At 36.2% G+C, this 25,117-nt stretch overlaps 1 protein-coding gene across 9 annotated transcripts in view; it reads right to left on the bottom strand.

Annotated features, from left to right (window-relative positions):
• Window positions 1-25,117, bottom strand: part of ZBTB20 (zinc finger and BTB domain containing 20) — a 920,614-nt gene that overhangs the window by 734,998 nt on the left and 160,499 nt on the right. For all 9 annotated transcript variants that reach the window (XR_002823602.1, XM_023728689.1, XM_023728690.1 and 6 more), the window contains one exon: window positions 4,821-4,873. The gene's annotated coding sequence lies outside the window, so the exon portion shown is untranslated. The remainder of the gene's footprint in view (window positions 1-4,820; window positions 4,874-25,117) is intronic.

Genomic DNA, 25,117 nt, shown 5'->3' with positions numbered 1-25,117 from the left:
ATCCATCTACCCTAGAAACCAAAAACATTTAAAATTGCTTCCAAAAGTACACTGTTACAAGATAAACTAAAATAGATGAGGAATGGAAAAGGTGTAAACTCAAGTGGGAAACAAGATGTTTCTGTATGTGTACATGCAGAGACAATTTAATCATAGGAAAGAGAAAGAATTTGGTTTCTTAATTTCTTTAATATAAATTAATCTTATAATAACTGTTATTACAATACTCTTACCATAACAAAAGACTAAGCGAGTATTTACTAGTGCCTTGTTGCCACACAATTTGGCAAACACTGCATGGCCCAGAGAGGTCAGGTTCCTTGTATCACGAGCCATAAGTCTAACAGAGGAGATAAATATTCACTTATAAATAAAGTGTAATAAGTAACGCTCTAATAGGAAATCTATAGGTTGCTGTGGGAGAACAAAGCAGGCATCTTCTCTGTCCTGGCAAAATGCTGACATGATAAATGCTTTACTTTGTTTCCTGTATGTGCTCTTCCAACATGAACACTGTTGGCTCTTGACGTACAGGGACACGTATACTCAAATCTTACTAGCACAAATGAGATCTGCTTATGTAAAGCATTACATCGTAAAAAAAACACATTTGAAAACTGCTCTTTTTCTTATAAGTGAAAATCTAACTCTGACTCCACTTAGCCTACTAATATGTTTCTGTCATTCCGTTGAGCCAACCCACACATACTGGGTTCTTGAAGGGCCCTGGGCTTGACCATCTGGCCCCTTATTTACTTAATTCTCTTAATACTGACAAGTGTATTAGTAACACTTCCTTGATCGCTGGTAAATATAGAGCTACCACATAACTAAGATTTCCCCTAATTCTGAAAGTCAGTAATTAGTTGCGGGTGGGGTTGGGGAGTATTACAAAGATAATGCTGAGCAGTACTACAATAAGTAATCTAATTCTGAAAGAGAAAACAAGTTAATCTGCTTCCCACTTCATTAGAGAAATAAAAAAAATCTCGTAATCACTAAAGGATACAAAAAGAGACTTGGATATTTGGGAGACTGGTACGTAAATAGGAAAAAAGAATGTCACATTTATTTAGGCATGAAATGCAAATCTTGCATACTTCTTGGAAACTGTGCTTTGTCTTGCTTTTTTTTATTGCTTTACTTATCAGTGTGTTTCATGGGCATAGTTTATTAAATTAATAAACGTACATTTCCGAAGGAAACAAATAAAGTAAATGAATCCTATTCAAAAATTCTACCAGTACTTAAGTTATACATTAGGCAACGCTGGAAGATGCATACATCACTTCAAACCAATATGTTTCCATAACTTGAACTTGCAGAAGAAAATACTGTAGGCTGAAAGGGGAGAATGAGGTTTCCAAAGGTGCTAAAAAGTCATTTAGGGAGAAGATATGATCCAAGCATAGGTCATTGAAATTGGGAATTTATGTATGTGAAATCCATTAAAAAACACATTCATTTTTAGTTTTTTTTTTCTGTTAGATGATACATAGTCTAATACTGTTTAATTTTCTGTAAGATTTAGATTCTTCAAAGAACATCAGCTGATTGTTGTGTGTGTTAACTCAAGCATCAACTTTAAAATATTGTAACTCAACTCCCTGGAATCAAAGATTCAAACTGTGTAAGGTTCGCTCAATTCTCCTCACTTCTGGGGTCAAACAATGTAACACCATGCAAAAGTTTCTTAGAGATGATTTTGGGTTTCATTCTTTCTCCTTTGTTTATAGACATTTTTGTAAAAGGATGACATTCTTTTACAGTAGTTACCCAAAATAACTAGAATCTCAACTAAAAATATATATAACTATAGGTTGTGAGATAGCTATTAGTGTTTTTTAACCACATCTTATAACTAATGAATAAAAGTTAATTGGTTCATATGCAGAAGGAAATTGCTGAAAGGATGAAAACTGTAATAAACAAGGAAAAAATCCCTACATTGTTTAATATGTAATTTAAGAACTGTCAAAGAAGCGGAGTATGTCTTATTTACTGGTATGTGAGGGAAGAAAACTTGATACTTTGTCATACAAACACAGGTACAGAAACATAATAGGAGCTTTGTGTTACCACGTAACTTAAACTCCTCTGGGCAGTGATCAGCTAAGAAGAAACAGAAACAGTTGCAATAAAATGATTAACTGGCTGACAGAGTTATTATTCATGGCAGGTATGTAAGCAGTCAAGGCAGCAATGTTGGTGGCCTCTCCTCATCAAATAGCTTTGCCAGGACAGACTGGATGCCTGGAACCAGGCAAGGCACAAAAACAATAAAACCTGGAGCCAACTAAGGGTATCTCCAATTTTAAATATTATCAGAAATCTCCATCGAACAATGTCTTCCCTTGGGATTGACATATAGTGTGTTTACAGGATGCTGAGCAACACATATTCTTATTTATCTCACTGTGCATACCAACATGCCTGAAACACCAACCTAGAAATTCCCAGTATACTGCAGAACACAACTAATTTTAACATTAGTTGGCAAAAATTTCTGTTGATAGGTATGACCATCATGTCGTTATATGAACAGATGGTCAGAGTAAGTCCATTTCACTGACAGTATATCATGTGGGTCTTTTTATCCCTGAACAACCCAACAAAACAAAAGCACAACACAGAAGAGGTCACTGTGCCTTTCCTCATTTGTTTGTCAGTTTTATCTCTGAAATATGAAAATAAAAAACCAACACAGGCTAGAATCCTTCATAGTATTATTTCCATGCAACATTTAATAGAATATTCAAGCATTCATATTCAAATATCATCCTGGTATTTTTGAAAATGGAAAAACACATGGGATAATTTTTGTCTTTCAACTCCCTGATCTCTACAGTAAAAGGAAAAATAAAATAGCCATTTCTCTCATTTTTCAATTTTTTGAGAAAAGCAACATTTTGCAAGAAAAGAGCAAGTTACAGCTCTTTATTTGCAATCAGGCCTTTTAATGAGACCTGATACACTAAAAACAAAAATAAAAATCAATTTCTCTTTGAAAAGCTGTGCTCTCTGTGTATATATTATTTTTACTGGATATTTTTAAATATAAATACTGAAATGCTCGTTACCAAAGAAATTAATAGTCTAACCGATAGCCAAACACCAATTATTACATTTTACATGAAGAGTTCTCTTAAAACACACACACACACACACACACACACACACACACACACTTTACTAATCGGATAATTAGTATGGTAACTTCATTTCTATAAACAACCCGAAGTATACTTTACATTGATTTTGTGAAATAAAAATAAATAATATTATGTGGCAAAAGAGAGGTAAAAATTAAGGATATATTCCTATCTATAATAGCTAGAAATAAAAACTGCAGGAAATTTCTGAAAATTATAATGCTAAAATGTATCTACACATATGGCTGTGAAAACTTAGGTGCAAGGAGAATTCTAGCTACCTACCTTCAGAAAGAGCTGATGAAGTGTGAGGTTTAAGGGTACATCTTTAGTACTTCTGTAACTTAAAATATTGCCGAGTACTAATTTTTCATCAAGTTGTCATTTTCTCTGACATTTGGTTTTATTAATCAAGGCATTTATCATTAATTTGTAGAAAATATCATAATTAAGTCAAACAAAATAAAATCCTGAAAAGGTTAAAATTGGAAAGCAGGTGAATTAGAAATTTGACATTACCCTGTTGATATACAGGAGCTTTCTGGAAATACGAGAATCAAGTTTTTATAGTGAGTTTGGTGCCTCAGTCTTGGGGTTGGCTGGTTTTTAAAAAATGTTATAAAGATTTGATTTAAAGCTCTCTGACAGTTTTGACATTCAGGTGAAAGTACTGCTGCTGCATTTGGAACAATTTGCATATCCCACTGCTAAACGGAATGTTTGAGGTGTGCACTGGTGTAAAGAAATTAAAAACAAGCTATCACACATGCTTAAGTGTATGTATTCACAGAACTGATGGTTGGATCACACCACTCCATCCCCCTCCAATGTAATCTGTGATTTACTCTTCTATAATAAATTACTCTACCATGTTATTCTTGCTGGAAGATCTAACCATGCATGTAAGAAGCAAAGTAATTACAGCCCCCTCTTGTCTAAGAAACCTTCTTCAATCCCTATGAACTCTTTATACACAATGAAGCAACACAGGTCTATTGTAACCTTCCTGCCTGAAATTCTGGATGTCAGTAGCCATTAAATTTCATCTAAATTGTTTCGTTGTCCCCAACAAATGCAGCTTTCTTTCTTATAGTTAATTATAAAGATCTTCCCAAAGAGCAATAGGTATTGACTTTTTGGCTTTGAGCCAGTTTGTCGATCTAAGAAAAAGGCAAGGTATAAAATCAGAGGAGTTCCAAACTAACTTAAAAAAAAAAAAAAACGACATAACCTGCAGAAAGAAGAAAGGGTATAGAAATAGCCAACTAGGCTGAGATAGTCTGAGATGACATAAGCAAACTTTATTTTATTTTGTTGTGCTTTAGATGAAATTTTACAACTCAAGTTAATTTCTCATTCAAAAATTTATACACATATTGTTTTGTGACATTGGTTGCATGCTCCCCCTTTCCACCCTGGTTTCCCTGTGTCCATTAAACCAGTCCCTGTCCCTTCCTACCTTCTTGTCTAGCTTTTGGGCAGGAGTTGCCCATTTGGTCTCATATATATTTATAATTTTAGATTACTTGTAGGTAGCAATAGAAAAAGAAATTTAATATGTTTAAAGGTAACAAAAGAATGTCCTGAGGTAATGAATACAAGGTTTTAAATATTATGACACATTTCAAGAAGATAATACCCATTCAAGAAAACATCACTGGACATTACCTTTCAGTCTTCAGAGTCTCAGGGGGAATTTCACAACACTTCTTTCTGTGTGTCTGTAAAATAAAATACTTAAAATTAGAAATCTGCTAAGGAATCAATTTGCATTTCACTAATATCTTTATGACTAGCCCTGGTCATAATCATCAATACAAACTCAGCTACTTATGTTAACTAATATCTACAGTTTCAAAAAGAAAAATAAAGTCTAATACATTCAGATGTACACTTGCAGTACAAGTACTCAATAAAATGTGCACAAATATACCATCTCAACTATGGATGGATTATTTATTACAGTAGTACTAAAACTTTTCTTAATTAACAATAATAAAGGTATTTGCATTTGTATTTTTATAATTTAAAGAACTAATCTCAAACAGCCTTTATCCCATTTATTTATTTATTTGTTTATTCTTATTTAACCAAGATTTCTCAAAGATGTACTATGTATAATGCACTGGTAAGCACCAGTGAGTTAGGAATTATACAAACACAAGTCCTATCCTAAAAGTAATTTACAATTTGCAGGTGAGGTTGGGGAGATTTGCACAAACACATCATCCAAAGAGAAGAACTAAGGGAGCAGAGGAAAATACGTTCAGTATATCATGAACAGGGCTATGTCACCCAATGCATTAGCATTAAAACATGGCTTTAATTCCTGTTTTATCAGCAAGGCCAAGTAAAAAAAAAGTTGCCGCCGAGTAGATTCCAACTCATAGCAACGCTACAGGACAGAGTTGAACTGCCCAAGGAGCAGCTGGTGGATATGAACTGCTGACCTTTTGGTTAGCAGCCATAGCTAAAATGCATGTGAAAGCTGGACAATGAAAAAAAGAAAGAAGAAGACTTGATGCATTTCAACTGTAGTGTTGGCAACAATATTGAGTATATAATGGACTGCCAGAAGACCAAACAAATCAGTATAAGAAGAAATGCAACCAAATGCTCCTCAGGAGCAAGAATGATGAGACTTTGTCTTGCTTACTTTGGACACATCATCAGGAAAAACCAATCACTAGAAAAGGACATCATGTTTGGTAAAGTAGAGGGTCAGCGAAAACCAGGGAAACCCTCAATGAGATGGACTGATACAGTAGCCGCAGCAATAGGCTCAAATCTATCAGAGATCATGGGGATGGCTCAGGACCAGACAACCTTCTGTTCTGTTAGACAGAAGGTTGCCATGAAGGAGCCGACTGGAAGGCAATTAACAGCAACAACCTAAATTTGAAAGCAAACAAACGGATGAATCACTTTACAATCCTACGCATCCAAATGCATTTGAGAGCTGGGTCTGGGTGCAGGACAGCCGACAGGAGGTTGAGGAGCCTTTAAAGTACCTTTAAAGCCAATTTAGGGAGTGGTAATATAAAAAGAATTCACTAGAAACAACTCTCATATTAAGAACTGAGGTTGATATTGTATGTCCTTGGAAAGCGATCTTTTTAAATTTGCTATGAAATCTCAATGATGACATTGATGTCATATTCACTAATAATCTCCATAGAGAATCATCCATTCAAAGTCTCAAAAGCAGTTTTACTAATGGAAATGCATACATAAACATAAGCTGATCCTATAAACTGGTACAGCTTCAGTAAAAGACCCATAAAAAAAAAAGATCTGACAATTATAATTGATTGGATCTTTAATATGAACAAACAATTCTGCATTTGCAGAGGGAAGATGAGGAATTACACAACAACCCACCATTAAAGCAAAACAACCCTGAGTTTAGGCTGAACTAACAGATAAATGGGGTTCAGAAAAGGAAGGACAGTCCTGTCCTACTCGGGACTATCACTCTCTTAGCAAACCTGAGGAAGGCACTGAAAATTAGAATCTGTCACGAAGAGCAAGAGCAGAACCATGAATCATGGAGAAACAGAGGACATTTAAGAATGAAATGAGAACATTTTCAAACTGGGGGGAAGAGGTGGGAGAGACACTTTTGAGAAAATTGATTTGCCATTACACGATATATTATAAAAGTAATTTTTATTTATTTATTGTCTGCCTCCCCCGCTAGAATGTAAGTGCCATGAGGATAGGCACTTTGTCTTTTCCGCTGTCTCCCCATTTCCATTAACAGTGCCTGACCCATTCTAGGATATCAATGGATATTTATCAAGTGAAAGAATTAACAGCCTGACTAACGTATGGAACAGGCACTAAGTCTACATCTGTTTACAGATGAAGAAATTTAGGCTTTAAGAAGTTAACTGTTATGTATTAAATTAAAATTTTATCTTCTGTAACTCCAAACTCCTACAACCCATTGTTCATCCTTCCATTCCATATTCATTCTATTAGGGGAAACAAATAATAAGCAAATAAACTATTAGACTTATATAATGTCACATAATTAGTAGTATGAGGACAAACAAAACAAGGTGAGGGCATTTGGAGTCACCGGGGCCAATATTTCTGATAGGTTTGCACAGGGAAGCTTCTCAGAGGAGATGACAGTAAGAACAGAACTGAACAAAGTGAGGGAGAGAGTCAATAAAATATCCATGGAGTGTACAGGTTGCTGTGAGGATTAAATGAAATAACACAGAATCCTGATTAGTACAGTGACTAGCACGCCTCAAACATGCAGCCAATAACTAGTATTTTATTACTATTATTTTTGTAAATTGTGGATTCCCTCATTAGATTATAAATTTGCCAAAGGCACTCATTTTTATCTTCCTACAGCTCCCTACGTAGTGACTAGCAAGAGCTCCATAAACACTTACAGAACAGAAAATAGGAAGATACAATCATCAGCTCCTCATTAACTGGAAAATGTAAACAGGCTATATGAATATAAAAGAGTCACAATATTTCATACGCCAGAGTCAATCTAACTCCATTAAATCAATGTCACATAATAAGTCAACTTTTCTGGATTAAAAAAAAAAAAAAAGGAAAAAAAAAAATAAAATGGCTGGGACCAATAAATTACAAATAACAAAAGAATAAGAACGAATCGGAAAAAAGTGAAGTTATCAATGTTACGCCACTATCTAGACCATTTACATGCCCTGTCTGCTTCCATTAGATTAATAATTTTTTCTAGCCTCAGGACTCTGCTACATAGGTATTCGATCCATTTATGTATTCCTAATGCAAGCACAGGGCTCAGTATATAGCAAACATTCAATAAATCTTTATTGAACTAAAATTACCTTTAGCTCAGTAGTTCTGATACTTTAAAGTTAGCTCAAATATTTTTTTGACAAGTTTACAAAATAAATTTCAACAACAACAACAAAAAAATCAAGTGATAAATTCCTGACCTGCAGCAAAAGGGTAGAGGACAGGATAGGTTTTACCAAAAATTGAAATAGAAGTAAAAGTATGCTATTGGAATTGGAAGAGACGTACCAGTTGAACAGACCACAGACTCTATTATGGGGGATATGTTACAGGAAGCATTTCCACAAACTGTGTTGAGATAATTGACTAGTTATATGAGGAAAAATAATTCTTTCATCTTAAGTAGGCAAATTCGTAACTCTTTATGCTTATATACTTCTGCTTATGTGCCTAAAAAGTTTTTCCTACCTTGGAGTTCAGAAAATTATATACTTATATTTTCTTAAGGGTCTTTTATTGTTTTACTTTTTACATTCAGACACATAAATCTGAAGAAGCAATTTACAATGAAAGAAACAGAAATTAAGATATAGATGATATACCTGCCACAGCAATGAAAGAAATGCAAATCAAAATAACCTAAATATTGCATAATAGTGAACTGGTTAAATAAACTATTTTTTGTCATTGTTAACTGCCATCAGGTCAGTTCTGACTCCTGGTGACCCCATGTGTGCAGAGTAGAACTGCACCACAGGGTTTTCAAGGCTGTGACCTTTCAGAAGCAGATGGCCAGGCCTGACTTCCAAGGCGCCTCTGGGTGGGTTCAAATGGTCAACCTTTCAGCTAATAGTCAAGTGCTTAACCATTTTTGCCACCCACGGACTCCATTAAACATTGCAAGGGAAACTTTCGACCCTATAGGACAGAGTAGAACTGCCCCATAGAGTTTCCAAGGAGTGCCTGTGGATTCAAACTGCCAAACTTTTGGTTACCAGCCGTAGCTCTTAACCACTACACCCCCAGAGTTTCCCGTTTAAAAAGCAGGTTGTAAAATGTTAATAATAATGATAACCAATTTTTACTAATTTGTGTATATATAATATATACATATATAGACTGCACAATTTTTGTTTGTATGCATACATACATGTAGATGTGTGTATGTTAGAAAAAGCACATATGTGACTATTAAGGACCCACACTAATTTATTTCTAGTACTTATCTCAGGGGTTAAGATTATGGCAGATTTTTTTTCTTTGCATTTTTTCCCAAATTTTCTACAATAAAAACACAAGTTACTTTCTACAAACATAAAAAAGGGGTAAAAGGATGTGCCTCATCTACGTTTTAAGGAGCTGCGGTGACACAGTGGTTAAGCATTTGGCTGCTAACTGAAAGGTTGGTGGTTCAAACCTAGCAGCTGCTCTGTGGGAGAAAGATGTGGCAATCTGCATCTATGTTTCAGGAAAAAAAAATTAGATACTATATTACTGATTCCCTGAACTGCTAAGAAATTCATTTGAAAATTTCTATCTGTCCCTCTTTTTGATAAAGGCCTTCAGTTAGCTGCATAGATAAGGAAGTAAGAAAGGATGAGTGAAGGGGGAAGAGAACAAAAATTTAAAAAGAAAAAATAATAGGATTTGTAACAAAACAGTAATCACCTATGATGGTATCTACTAGATTCCTGCTGTTATTTGTTGCCAATGAGTCATTTCCAACTTAATGGTGACCCCATGTATGCAGAGTAAACTGCTCCACAGGGTTGTCACGGCTGTGCCCTTTACGAAGCAGATCGCCAGGCCTGTCTTCAAAGGTGCTTCTGGGTGGGTTCGAACTACCAACCTTTCAGCTAGTAGTCCAGTGCTTAAACATTTATGCCATCAGGAGCCTCCCTTAGATTCTAGTAGCCAACGTTTAAGTGATCACATCTTTAAATTTTCAAAGAAAAGCTTAGCTGGAATGTAGAAAACTTTAGAAATTTGGGTTACGTTTATTTAGTAAGCAGAGTGCTACAAAAGAGACTAGGAAACATACATGCACAAGTTTCAGTGATGGGAACACTGTAGAGAAGCAAACAAAATATGCCATGAGAACAGATGAAGCCACTCCAAATCAGTTTTGGGAATAGGGGAGTATAAATTTCAAATAAATACAAATTAAAAATAAGCAAACAGCTATTTCAACCCACTACAAAATCACGCTTTCATTCCCACATGAGAAATGACTTTAAATCCATAGTGCTCAACATGCCATTCAAAGGTCACCTACAGCATGACTAGTCATTTCAACTGGCACTGTCTTATATGGGCCCTCCCTCAGTTTATAGATGAACGGAAACTGAAAAAGGCCATTATCAGTAATTAAAAAACATGAGTCTTCTTTGCTAAATTAAAATTTAAATATAAGGTTTTGTTGTATTCGATTAGAAAATGGCAAATAAAAGCCAATTCATAACCCTCAAAGAACACCAGAAAGAACCTGTGCATTTTACAGGCTAGAGAACAATTCCCTCTAAGACAGAAAAAATCTAATTTAATTCTAGCCCATCCATAATGGTGCTTCATAAGGTAGAGGTGCTCATTCTGGCTTTGGACATTATACAGTTTTAGAAACATCAAGGAAATATGGTAAGTTCTATAGTAGACTTCTCCAAGAATCCTTCATAATAGTGGCCTGGCTAACCTCTGTTCTAAAGCCATGTAAAATCAAATTAAATTCCATGAGCCCAGAGCTCTAGGGCAACAACAAAAAACCATTCACTCGACTCAGTTACACTTGCTGTTAGGTATTTCAGTTTCTTTCTAAACAGAGGGGAAAAGTTCAGAAAGATTATTGTACTGAAGACTGCTTTTAACCCTAAATTCCAATCAACTTATTTTATCTTCCTCACTTCTCTATTTAAAAGTAGCCAAAGCCCTTCCCTTTATTTTGTGCAGCTTCACTGTTTATTTCCCAATACCAGGATGCCTTAAATAAATTCTTAAAAACCAACATACCAACAAATAAATAAATTAAAACTCAATGGCTATAAAAAGTACACAGTCTAACCTGTTTAATTATTAACAGGTAAACAGAATGCATTTCTGAAGTATTTACTTAACCTCCTTCAACTAAAAATTTTAAAGTTTTTGAGCTTGGAATGTATCCCCCTTTAAAGGATCCATAAAGCAATTATTTTAAAATATTCTATTAAGCCATTTCAACAAAAGCAATCAAAAAGCACCAAACTAAATGTGTATACATTTGCACAATGCACAAGACGTACAACATATTTTTAAGATATCAGGGGTCAGTAAAATTCCCTTCCTTTAAACTTTCCCTTGTCCTCTTTCAGATACTTTATTCTGTAATACATTTGGACAGAATGAATAGAAATATTCTGTACTAAATTATATTAACAAGATTGATAATGTTTTGAAACAAGAATTTATACAATACTTATTTCTAAGCATACCATAAGAAATACACAATTCTGAAACTATAGAAAATGGCGGTAGCTCTGAAATTAGAAGAAAGAATGAACAGTAGAAAAACATCACCAGTTTCTCTGGATGAAACGTCAGCTCAGTTAATGTACTGGAGAATGATTGCTGTTTGACATGAGTAAACACTGATTACCTGGAAGGCTGGTTAATTAAATATTCTGGTTAGCTAAGGGTTCACCAGGAAGGAAAAAAGGTTTTCTTTCAATCTTTTTTACTCAAAATCTAAGACATACTAGTAGATTTTAACTTAACTTTGTTAAGTATTATAAACATAGTTTTATCTTTCATTAAAGATAAAAAATGTATATCACCTTACAGGATGACTCTTAATCTTTTTGGGGTCAGGGGCCCCTCAGAGAATATAAGAACGAAGGATCTTTTTCTCTATGAAAATGCATACGCCTACAAAATTTTACATAAAATTTCTAGGAGTCCAGGGCCCCCTAGACCCTTGCCCTCTCACTTCACGTAATTCTAAATTTTCTTATGGGAGATTGTACTGACTACCCAGTGACTCCAGGACATAACAACGATGTTTAAAGTTGCTTTTTGAAGACACCCCTAATAATGCTCTATTTTCTTATGATTTGTCTCCTTTTGTCTAAAAGAGGAGTGTAAAAACAATTCTGGTTAATTTAGTCTTGGTTAAAGGTTAAATATGCCCCCTTTTAGGACAATTGCATTACCAGTGCTTTGAGCTAAAAAAAAAAAAAAAAACAAAAAAACAAAACAGTGCTGCTTTCAAATCATTCTATATTCCAGAAGTGTCAACAATTTTCTTCTTACATTTTTGTAACTCTCAGAGGAGGCAAGGTCAGAGAAAAAGCTACTTAATTTTAACCTTAATTCTAAAGATCAACAGATAACAGCATGCACTATGTTAGCATTCCCTGTGTTCAGATTCTGTTCTAAGTGTTATTAATCCTCATAAAAACTTATTTAATCCTCATAAAATCTCCAGGAGGTAGGTATATTATCATCCCCATTTTACTGAGGTGTAAACTGAAGCACAGAAAGTTCAAATAATCTGCCAAAGGTCACTCTGCTAGTGATTGGCAGAACCAGGATTCACACCCAGTCCAATCTGGCTGCACAGTCTGTACTCCTGCACACCATCCTACACTGTCATCTTCAATCTTTCATGAGCTCATGAGTTTCTTGCATGATTTTATATTTAACACAAGTCCACCCCTTCACTACCATGCAGGAAACATTCTTACTGTTTTTCCCAGTCAAATGCATTTGGAGAATTGTACATAAGTTACGGACAAAACTGGCATCACCCTTGTGCAGCTGGCAGTTAAATTCCATTGTAAATTTCCCAGACTCAAATGCCCCAGATGGAAAAAATAAGACACCACTAGCTCAGTAAACATGGAACCCTGCAATAAAAACTGACCCTTCATTTCCCTTCTGGAAATACTTCTGATGGGATAGAAAATTGAATGATTATACATTCTAAGGGCCAACCAAGATAATATTATAAATGGGCCATATTATCATAAATGTTTTTGTTGTTGCTGGGTGCCTTTGATTCGGTTCTGATTCATAGCAACCCTATGTATAACAAAAGGAAATACTGTCTGGTCCTGTACTTCCTCACAATTGTTGCTATGCTTGAGCCCAACATTACAGGCATTGTGTCAATCCATCTTGCTGAGGGTCTTCCTCTTTTTTGCTGACCCTCTACTTTAACAAGCATGATGTCCTTCTGCAGGGACTGGTCCCTCCTGATAACATGCTCAAAGTATGTGAGCCGAAGTCTCACCGTACTCGCTTCTGAAGAGCATTCTGACTGTACTTCTTCCAAGACAGATCTGTTCATTCTTCTGGCTGGCATCAATTCTTCTTTGCTCTTCCTTATTCACTGTCCAGCTTTTGCATGCATATGAGGCAACTGAAATAGCATAGCTAGGGTCAGGCACACCTTAGCCCTCAAGGTGACATCTTTGCTTTTTAACACTTTAAAGAGGTCTTTTGCAACAAATTTCCCCAACGCAATGTGTCTTTTGACTTCTTGACTGCTGCTTCCATGGGCGTTGACTGTGGAACCAAGTAAAATGAAACTTTTGACAACTTCAATATTTTCTCCATTTATCATCATGTTGCTTATTGGTCCAGTTGTGAGGATTTTTGTTTTCTTTATGTTGAGGTGTAATCCATCCTGAAGGCTATAGTCTTTGATCTTCATCAGTAAGTGCTTCAAGTCCTCTTTGCTTTCAGCAAGCAAGGTTGGTGCCCAAAAGTGGGATTGTCTGCTATTCCTAATTCATCTGAAGAGAGGTACAAACCAGACTATATGATTTTTACCTTCTAGTCTTTCATGGTTTCTATGAAATAAAATATTAAAGTAAAATCCAGAAGCAGGCAAGTTGCTTCAGTGGCCAAAGATGCAGCAACATGAACATTTTCTTGACATATCCTCCTCACAGACTGAGCGCTCCAAGAGATAACAACCAATTTGTACCACAGCATTTGCTTTTAATGTACCAACTTTTATATTTTGAAAAGTCTCATGAAGTGCAAAGGCTGATAACAAAAAAAAAAAAAAAAAATTCCTATCCCTACAGTTTGTACAGAAAGGGCTTTAGTTACAAATCTGTTGTATTTAATTTTCATTGAATTATTCCCTACATGTCAATGCAAACAAGCAGGTACCAGTGAGACACAAATGTGAAAGGACAAAACAAGGCCGAATGTTCAGAGTCCTGAAAAATGGTTAAAGATCAGATATACAAGAAATGAAAATGCAGTCCAAAGCAAATAGGAATACAGATGCAAGACAGCATAACAAGGAAGAACCTTGATAACTGAAGCAGCTTTTTACACTGGACCCAGGGACTTTCATGTAGTAATTGATTCCAGTGAACTCAAGCCAGGCTGGTAACAGAAACCTGGGAAACGAGGAAAGTATGCCTGGATACAATGTCATCCGCAGCTTCAGTCTGTCTCTAAATCACTTTATATAGCATACTAAAACAAACATTTGGAAATCATTTAGATATTATTTAATTCCCCATAATGTTTCCTAATCATTTTCAATAAGAAATCATATGTGCTTGGTTTTCAAAGTCCTCCGTAATCTGAATCCATTAATCTTTTTTATCCCTACTTCCAAATAATGCAGAAATTTACACCCTCCATTACAACCAGGCAAAATTTTAAACCAATATACATTCCTTCACCAAATATTTATTGGGACCTACAATGCATCAAGCAGCATTTATGGAGCTTAAATACTTTCACACATGATATAGGACTGATACAGGCTTTTCCTAAGCCCTCAACATGGCCTCTGCGATGTCACTTCTATCTACTCCAGCATGAGGTACTCTTGTTCATTCTCTCAATTTCTATTAAATATAGAGTGAGCAATAACTAGTTTTAACTTTGGGGATGTCAGGACGAGAAATTAAAGTTATGACACAATATATCATAGCACTCAGGAACCAAGTAAATGATTTAGGAAATGGGCAGCAATTCTTCTCAAGGTTGTTCTGGTCAACAGATTTCAGGGACACGGTCAAGGTAGAAAATGCTGATGAAAGATTATAGTAAAACGATCAAGTCTGCAGCTGACCAAAGCACCTGATTTGCACCTGATGCAAGCAAGTTGCCAAAGGAAAGTTTGTATCAGGATAATTTTTGGCTTCAGACTCATAAGAAAGGCTTCATCTTTTCAATTAAGACATTGGTTTCTCCTAGTCTTGGTATATAAAATAGATTAGAGATTGTTATAGACCAGGAATTTTTTACTTTTAAGGCAGAACATGGCCAAGAGAGTTTAAATTTTAAGTAATTTAATTTATTAAATATATTGAATTTTCAATTATGTGGTTTAAATACTTAGTAATTTCCCATACTTATGCTGCAGACCTCCTATTCTTCTCGTTTCCAAGACCATTTATGTCTCTTTGTATAAACTTCAGGTTTTTCACAATTGCTTCAATTACCATTTCTGTAATCCCTCTTTTTTTTTTCTTCCTGTGACTATTTCCTTTGCTATATTATTCCCCCATTGGCCCTCTTATTCAAAGCTAGTTTTGCTATTGGAATGTGCCTTTTTCTTTCTTCTTCCACAACGTGTATTGAGGCGGAACACACTCCATCCACTTCCTGACATTTTAATATCAACATACTGTCCTCCCATTTCACAATTCAGTTCATCCTCATCCTCATACTGCATTTCCTCTGTGAGGCTGGCATTGATGCACTCACAGGGTTTGGGATGCTTCTGTGTAGTCACTTGAGTCTGCCCCATTCCCAGCCTTGATATTTTTCTCGATAAAAATCAATTAAATAAAAAATATCTATGTTCTTTTCTTAAATCCTCCCTCCAGACATCCTCATATAAGACACAGCTTTCATTAAGAGCCCCTGCTCACTCACCGCCCTCTGCTGTAGAAGTTCTTGTTCAGCCAGGATGCACAGCAGCTGCCTAGATCTAGGCCATGTGACATTCCAAGTCAGCTTCTCCTTGCTCTTGGGGTCAAAGAACCAAGTGCTAATCTCCTATGTCTCTAAAACTCCAAATCAATGCTTTCTCTCTTCTCCGTCTTATTTCTATCTAGACACCTATGCATGGTCTTGTTCTTTTGGACTCAACCAATTGCTTCAGATACAATCAGTTCAGTCACTCTCATTTTAGCTCAGATACCTACATTTCTGTTTAGAACATACTCACCATTTTGAATATCCAAGAAAACATTCATAGGGTGTTAATCTTACGCCCTGTTACCACTAACGCTCTCATAGAAACAAAACATGGAGGATCCTAAATTAAAACTCTCTCTCTTTCTCTCTCTCACTAGGATCCAGCAATATAATGTGATTCCCTTCTATTCCTTTAAAGGCCACACTTGTTCAGGGATTTTGAACTTGCTCTTCTGGAAGGCTCTTCTCCCAGATCTTTTCATGGCTGCTTCCCCTTCTCATCATTCACTTCTCAGCTCAGACGGCACCTCCTCACCCTTTGTAAGTTCCTCTGTATCCCAGTATCCACCTTTTCTGACTTAACTCACAACTGCACTATCCAGTTGTATTTTCTTCACAGGTTATTGCTATCTGCAATTGTTTTATTTATTTATATATTCCTCCATTGTCTACCTCTTTGCATTAGGGACTGTATCTGTCTAGTTCTCTGCCAAATTACTTGCCCCTAGGCATCACAGCTGGCAGAGAGTAAGCACTCAAATATCTGAAGAATGAATAAATGAATCTACAAAAATCATTAGGAAATTAATATTCAAGCCATAAATATTTACAAGCACCTACGATGTGGAATGTGATCTTTTTCAGTTGAATACAAGTCTGAGGAATGCTCTCCCCCTAACACAAGTACATTTGGAAAAAAGGTCCAAGATCCATTTGATGACATTTATTTTGAATTAACAAAATTGTGTCTTCAGCCACCTTTCTTTCCACATATTTCCGTTAAGTCTATTGATATGTCATTATCTTCTTTTATGATGTCTGGACAATTGAATGAATCTGAATGAAAGCAGTGATGTGACCCATTTCCCTCTTTGTACATTTACTGCCGAAATGGATGGCTCAGTCCCCATGGAAGATTCAGGAAAAGACTAAACCCTAAGTATAGTAGCATGAGCAGATTCGCTCCCATCTTCCTGCAATGAACAAATATTTTACCTATGCCTAGACTTGACAATAATTCTAATGCTGCTAACTATAAAAAAAAAAAAAATTTATCTAAACTAGGCACCAGCAAGCTTTCTCTGCAAAGAGCCAAATAATAAATATTTTGGGCACTGCAGGTCATACAGTCTCTGTCTCAACTACTCAGTCCCACTGTAGCAAGAAAGCAGTCACAGACAATAAATACATCAACTAATGAACACAGCTGTATTCTAATGAAACTTTATTTACAAAAACAGGTGTAGGTCAAGATGTGCTGATCACTAACCTAAACCTATCAATGAAACTTCAGAGTTTCTACACCGAAGGGGCTTAGCAAAAAAAAAAGAAAAAATTGATTAGAAGGACTTGTATTAGAAGCTGTATTTGCATGATGTGCATACTGTTTTTAGTGAACTATATGAGTATGTGGGGGGCTGATGGAGATTACGGGGCATCCAAACCAGTCAGGTCACCCTTTGTCACTGATAGCTATTCCACAATTAATTTGAGGGTTTTCTTCACATTATATTTTCACCTCACAATTGATTCATCGTCTTTCCATAAATATTCAAGCCATCAGATTATTTATATCCTAATTTTAAAATTATTTTTGAAAAGCTACAACAAACACTTGGCTGAAGTTTGAAAAATACATTTCCTTTATGCATGCTAATTCTGCAATTCTATTTTAAAAATCTATTAATTTTGTCAGACATGATCTGTTTGTAATAAACTTATCTTATTCATTGCTCATGATTCCTTTGTCTTCAAGATGTTTACTGATTTTTTCCCAGTGTTTGAGGATCTTGTCAAATTCACTGTAAAGCCATTTCAAGTTACATTTGCATTACATCTATTTTAAGAATCTTTTTCCCTCAAAATCTTTTAGATATTCTAAATTTACTAATTAGAATATGCCTTCATATATCCAAAGCTCTAAATACCCCTTGACCTGTTTCTGACTGATAACTATATTGCAAAGGTGTTGTAAACTTATTCCACGTCTCCAAAATTGTATTCCACCATCAAAACACCTGCACGATGAAACTAAAACCTAGTAAAGATTCTAAATGAAGTGCATTGGTTTACACTGTCAGAAAGAAGTTACTTATTAATTAGCAACACTTTACTTCTTTATTCTCCATCTTGAAGCTGCTGTAATAAATTCCACTGCCAATCAGTTTTCATTAAGTTATCAGCCTTTCTATTTGCGATAACCAACGAAGTGTACTCTACATTCCTGACATCTAATTGTGCTTTACTCTGGCTATATAAATCTCTAGGGTCTATGGTATCAAAATTTTTTTTTTTTAGCTTCAATCTAGGGTTTTTGCAAAAATTCTAAAGCTGTAACATCGAAATGTAAAGTTTACCATTAAGTTACATCAGCATGTCATATAATCATGACTTTTAAAATAAAATGAGAAAATATATAAAGTAAGATTTTAGATAATATTATAAAAGCTCCTTCCATAGGATTTAGTATTCAATAAACAAAAACACTTCAGAATCCTAATAAAAGTAAACCTGAGATGGCTGAAATATCCATTCTAAATGACAGGAACATTTAAGTAATTGTCTGTACAAAACAAGGATTGGGTTTTTTAAGGTCATAAAATGCTTGACCTTCCCAGGTATGATGAATGCAGAAAGCATACTGCTAAATTACACAATAGGGGTAAGATTGTTGAATTTATCTGAAAAAGAAAATTTTCAAAAGCTCCATAAAGTAACTGATTCATTAAAGGAATAATTGGAAAGAGTCTTTCTCTTTCCTAATATGAAGGAGAATCATAAAACATTCCAATATTTGAGAAGAGGGTCAAGTGTTCACATCTCACCTGCAAAATCTGAATAGCTCTATTACCTATGTTCTTGCTATGTATTCAGCATGTTGAAGAAAAGCAGTTTCAAAAGAACACAGGTTTGCTGATTCTGGGTTCTTGATAATATCAAATGATGGCATAGGAGCTTTCATGCACAATCAAGTTGACAGTCACTTACTCTGTACTCAGAGGGACCAATTTTCCCCGGTAAACATGAGCACAGCACAAATGATAAAGTGCTAAAAATTGAGTGTATGTGCAAACCTCTCAATTTCACTCAGGTATCAGTAAAAAGGACCAGTTCAGCTACATGTAAAAAGCAGCAGGTCCAAGTCCAACAAGTTGAAGGGGAAGGCAGATTAAAATGAGAATAATTTATCTGCTTTACAGAAAAGAAGTAAACCAAGGATGATATGTGAAGTATTAACACCAATGTGGGGACAAGAGACCAGGCCTGAAGCCAATGAGAAAGGCAGAGCTGCAACTATACACGCCTATTAATAGATTCCTCACCCATAAGGTTAGGACTAGAAAAAGCCTACAGACTAGCCTGAAGAAGCAGAAAGAAAGCTTGAAGTCAAGTCTCCTTGGGAGTCTAGGTTGAAAATAGTCACATGCAAGGAATACGAAACCCAGATATGTGCCATGGTCAACTTAAGAATCAGTATTTATACTATCTATCGGGAACAGGAAACCTAAAGTGAAAAATTGACCGAAAGCTATCAGGATTTCCTTAGACCCTTATGGACATAGAGAATATTTAGCATAGAATAGAAGGAAATGCTAAATCACTTTGGTAACATCTGTAGAATTCCACAAAAAACAACCTCCTTCACCTGAAGATAAACTCATCACAATATCAGAAACTGATATTATTTTGTTCATTCAGTCAACAAATATATATTAAATGCCTATTGGGGGCAGGAACTGTTTTAGGGTCAGAAAATAGGGTAGTGAATAAAATATAGTTCCTGTCCTCAGAAAGTTTATATTCTAGTAAGAGACAATGAACAAAACAGCCCAAGAGGGCAGCTTAGTCAGACATACCATGCTGCCCCTCTACAGCAAAGACAGGAGAAACCCAGTGGAAAAGATACAGATGACAATCTTGGAACCCTGAGCATCAAATGAAAGGACAAAGAATTAGATCAAACAATGATTGGAAGAAGAAACAGAACAAAAACAGCAAATGAGGAGAGATACGGAGCAGAGGTGCCTTGCCAACCAGCCTGGCACAGCGTAGCCATCTTGAGACAAAGCTAGCAGTGATCCCAGGTGAAGAGCACAGGAAGGCAACTTCACAGAATTCCCAATAGGAGACAGAGAAACTGTGTAGACAGATAAACCTGCAGTGAAGCAAGGTGAGCAGGCCATGAACTGGATGTAAGAATGGTAAGTACAGAAAGGAGGTTGAGAGCCCCAGGGATCCTGGCACCCACAGAGCAGGGAGGGAGCCAGGATCCAGAGACAGGACTACTCACTAGCTGTGGTCCCTGACCATTATGGTGGGTGGCACACATGGAGTAATAGATCCACAGAGTGTCAGCAGAAGGTCCCCCACCTGACCATAATCCGGGCAGCTCCCCCATCACACTTGGTCAGGTCCAGGTCCCAATTGCTTGCTACAGCGAACAAGAAATGCCCAGATACCCATGCCCAGTGACCAGAGGAGCATGCTCCCTCTCCGCCTGCTCTACCAGTGATCAGCGGGCACGAACTTTCCCCACCCTTGCTGCCCCACCCACCTGGGGACCACAGTATGAGCCCCCTCCCAGCCTTATCTGCTGCCTCGCCCACCACCCTGCCCATTTGGTGAGAGGCAGAGAGCTATGTGCACCCCGGGTTGCCCACCATATCCCCCTGCCTGCTGTTCCACCTACCAGGTAAGCAGCAGAGAGCACTCTCATACCCATAGTCATCCACCACAACCCCTGTCCACTGCCCCACACACCCAGAAAGTAGCAGTGAGCGCTCCTGCACCCCCAGTAGCCCATAACACCCCCTCCTCATCCACAGCGCCACCTACCTGGTGAGTGGCAGAGAGAGTTCCTGCAGCCCTGTATGCCGCCACACTCTCCCTCGCCTGCCATCGTGCACATCCAGCGAGTGGCAGTGGGCATGCCTGCCACACCCCCCGCCCACCACCCTGCCCATCCAGCAAGTGCCATCATGCACTCCTGCACCACTGGACCAACAACAGGCAACAGCCCACACCCACCCAGCCATCCCCTAGCTTTCCACACACTCAGTGAACAACAATACATACTCCTACCACTCACACTGCCCTGCCCACACAGCGACAGGTGGTGGGTGCTTCTATACTGTCAGACCAGTGATCAACAGAGCACACCTGCCCTATCCACCCTGATATATCAAAATAAAACAAAACGAAAAATCAGGACAAAACAAACAAACATACAGTCAATATAAAATACATAAATAAATAGAATAACACCTTAATGCCTTGGAGATAGCAGACAATAACAAATCATATTAAAGAACAGGATATGATAGCTCAAACAAGTGAACAAAATAAAAGGAAAGAAACCCTTCCAGAGGAAGAAACAATAATATAACTACCTGAGAAGAATTCAAGACTTCTATTTAGGATGCTCAAAGAGATCAAGGAAAACACTGAAAAAAACCTAGACGAATTCAGGAAAACAATACAAGAACAAAATGACAGACTAAATAGACAATTAGAAGCCATACAGAAACAACTAAAAATTTAGAAGATTACCAATAAAATATCAGAAATAGATAACTCAATGGAAGGACACAAGTAGAACTGAATCAATAGAAGAAAGAATCAGCAAAATAGAGGACAAATACCTTGATACTAATTTGTTTGAGGAGCAATCAGAAAAAAAAAAGAAAAATGAAGAAAGCCTAAGAGTTATGTGGGACGCCATCAAAAGGAATAATTTATACATAATATGAATTCCAGAAAAGGAGTAAAATAAGAACAGTGCAGAGAAAATTTTTGAAGATATATTGGCTGAAAACATGCCAAATATCATGAAAGTCAAGGTTACCATCCAAGAAGCTCAACGAACCCCATAAAAAAGAGACCCCCCAAAAAATCACTAAGACATATCATAATCAAAATTTTCAAAACCAAAGACAAAGAAAGAATTCTGAAAGCAGCTTGTGAAAAAATGAAATATCACTTACAAAGGGGCACCGATCAGAGTAAGTGCTGATTTCTCATCAGAAACCATGTAGGCAAGAAGGCAATGGGATGACATATATAAAATCCTGAAGGAAAAGATTTGTCAATCAAGCATCATATGTTTGGCAAAATTGTCTTTCAAAAATGATGGTGAAACTAAGACATTCCCAGGTATACAGAAATTAAATGAATTTGCAAAAACCCAACCAGCCTTACAATAAATATTAAAATGATTCGTTCGGATACAGAACCAATGACATAAGACAACAACCCGAGATAAAGTCACATGACAACATTGCCCAGATAACGTCCCAGATAAAGACTTCACAAAAGCAAAATAGAGCTAAAAATGCCAACTACACGGAATCAGAAGAGTTAAGCTATAAAAGACGACAACTTCAAAATAAAAAGAGCAAATAAAAGATGCAATTATAGAACTTCCATATGAGGGGGAAGTCAAGGGCGAATTCAAGATATACCAGACTGTTTTCAGAGGATTAGGGTAAACATCAGGGTAACCACAAAGGAAAGTAATAAATCTACTCACCAAAACAAAGAAGAAGAAAACCACAAATGCTCAATAAACACAAAAACAACAGCAATGATTGCTAGGAAAAGAAAACCCATATACAAAAGAACTCAGCACAGAAAATTAAGAGGAACAAAGAAACCATTAACACCACACCAAAAAAAAGTATAACAAAATGACAGTAATGAATCCATACCTATTGTTAATCACACTGAATGTAAATGGATTAAATATACCAGTCAGTGACAGAATAGATTAAAAAACATGACCCATCAATACGTTGCCTATAAGAGACACACCTTAGACACAAAGACATAAACAAGTTAAAAATCAAAGCATGAGGAAAAATATATATCAAGCAAATAATATCTAAAAGAGAGCAGGAGTAGCAATAATAGTTTTGAATAGAATAGACTTTAAGTCAAAATCCATTCTAAGAGGCAAAGAAGGGCATCATATAATGATTAAAGGGTCAATCCACCAAGAAGACATAATAACAATAAATATTTATGCACCCAATGACAGAGCTCCAAAATATACACAACAGGATTGAAAAGAGAAATAAACAGCTCTACAATAATAGAAGGAGACTTTAACACACCATTTTCAACAACGGACAGAAAAACTAGAAAGAAACTCAATAAAGATGCAGAAGAACCAAATAACACAATCAACCAACTTGACCTCACAGACATACAGAACACACCACCCAACAGTAGCACAGTAGACACTCCAATGCACATGGATCATTATCTAGAATAGACCATATTCTAGGCCACAAAGCAAGTCTTAATAAATTCAAAGACATCAACATAATATAAAGCATCTTTCCTGACTATAACATTATTAAAAAAAAAAAAAAATCCGTTGCCATTGAGTCAATTCTGACTCATAGTGACCCTACAGGACAGAGTAGAACTGCCCCATAGGGTTTCCAAGGAGCACCTGGTGGATTTGAACTGCTTACCTTTTGGTTAGCAGCTGCAATTCTTAACTACTACGCCACCAGGGTTTCCATAACATTATAAAACTAGAAAACAATTAACAGAAAGAGAAAAGTAGAAAAGTAAATACATGGAAACTGAATAACACCTTACTTAAAAACTACTGGGTCAAAGAAGAAATTTAAAATTAAATTAGAAAATTCTTAAAATCAAATGAAAATGAAGACACAACATACCCAAACCTCTGGAGCACAGCAAAAGCAGTGCTCAGAAGAAAATTTACAGCAATAATTTCACACATCAAAAAGGAAGATCCAAAATTAATAACCCGACAACTTGAACAAACAGAAAAGGTACAGCAAAAGAAGTCCACAGTTACCAGAAAAAAGGAAATAATAAAGACCAGAGCAGAAATAAATGAAATAGAAAAACAATAGAAAGAATGAACAAAACTAGAAGTTGGTTCTTTGAGATGATCAAGAAAATTGACAAGCCACTGGCCAAACTGACAAAGGAAAAAAATGAGAAGACGTAAATAACCAAAATAAGAAATGAAATGGGCAACACTACAACAAATTCAACTGAGATAAAGAGGATTATTACAGAATATTATAAAAAATTGTACTTTAACAAATTTGAAAACCTAGAAGAAATGGACGAACTTCTAGAGATACACTTTCTACCAAAACTAATCAGAGGTAGAAAGCCTAAATAGGCCCATTAAAAAAAAGAAGAAATTGAAGATGCCACTAAAAAAAACTCCCCACCTCTCGAAGGAAGAAAAAGCCCTGGTCCAGATGGCTTCACTGGAGAGTTCCACCAAACATTCAGAGAAGACTTGACACCAATTCTCCTCAAACTATTCCAGAACATAGAAAAGGAAAGAATATCTTTTATTCATTCTATGAAGCCACCATCACCCAGATACCAAAGCCAGGCAAAGATGCCACAAAAAAAGAAAATGACAGACCAATATCCTTCACGAATATACAAGCAAAAATTCTCAACAAAATTCTAGTCAATAGAATACAACAGCATTATCAAAAAAATAATACATCATTATCAGGTGAGTTTTATACCAGGGATGCAAGGTAGTTCAACATTAGAAAATCAATCAATGTAATTCACCATATAAATAAAAACAAAAGAAAAATAATCACATAATCATCTCAATTAATGTAGAAAGGGATTTGATAAAATCTAACACCCTTTCCTGATAAAAACTCTCAGCAAAATGGAAATAGAAGGGAAATTCCTCAATATAATTAAGGCCATATATAAAAAACCAACAGCTAACATTATTCACAATGGAGAGAGATTGAAAGCATTCCCTTTGAGAATGAGTAGGAGATAAAGATGGCCATCATCACCATTCTTATTCAGTATTGTACTGGACAAATATTATATGAGACCTCTACTGTAAAAACTCATGAAAAAGTTTACACACAAAAAGAAACAATCTGTTGGTTAGGAGGGATTGGAGGGGTGGGGGTGGGATACTAAACAGATGATAGATAAGTGGTAACTTTGGTGAAGGGTAAGACAGTACACAATACTGGGGAAGCCAGCAAAACTTGTACAAGGAAAGGTCATGGAAACTCCATAGACAC

The sequence above is a fragment of the Trichechus manatus genome, unplaced genomic scaffold, assembly GCF_000243295.1.
Source record: "Trichechus manatus latirostris isolate Lorelei unplaced genomic scaffold, TriManLat1.0 scaffold00026, whole genome shotgun sequence".
Taxonomy (NCBI): Eukaryota; Metazoa; Chordata; class Mammalia; order Sirenia; family Trichechidae; genus Trichechus; species Trichechus manatus.
This window is presented reverse-complemented; position numbering and strand designations above follow the sequence as displayed.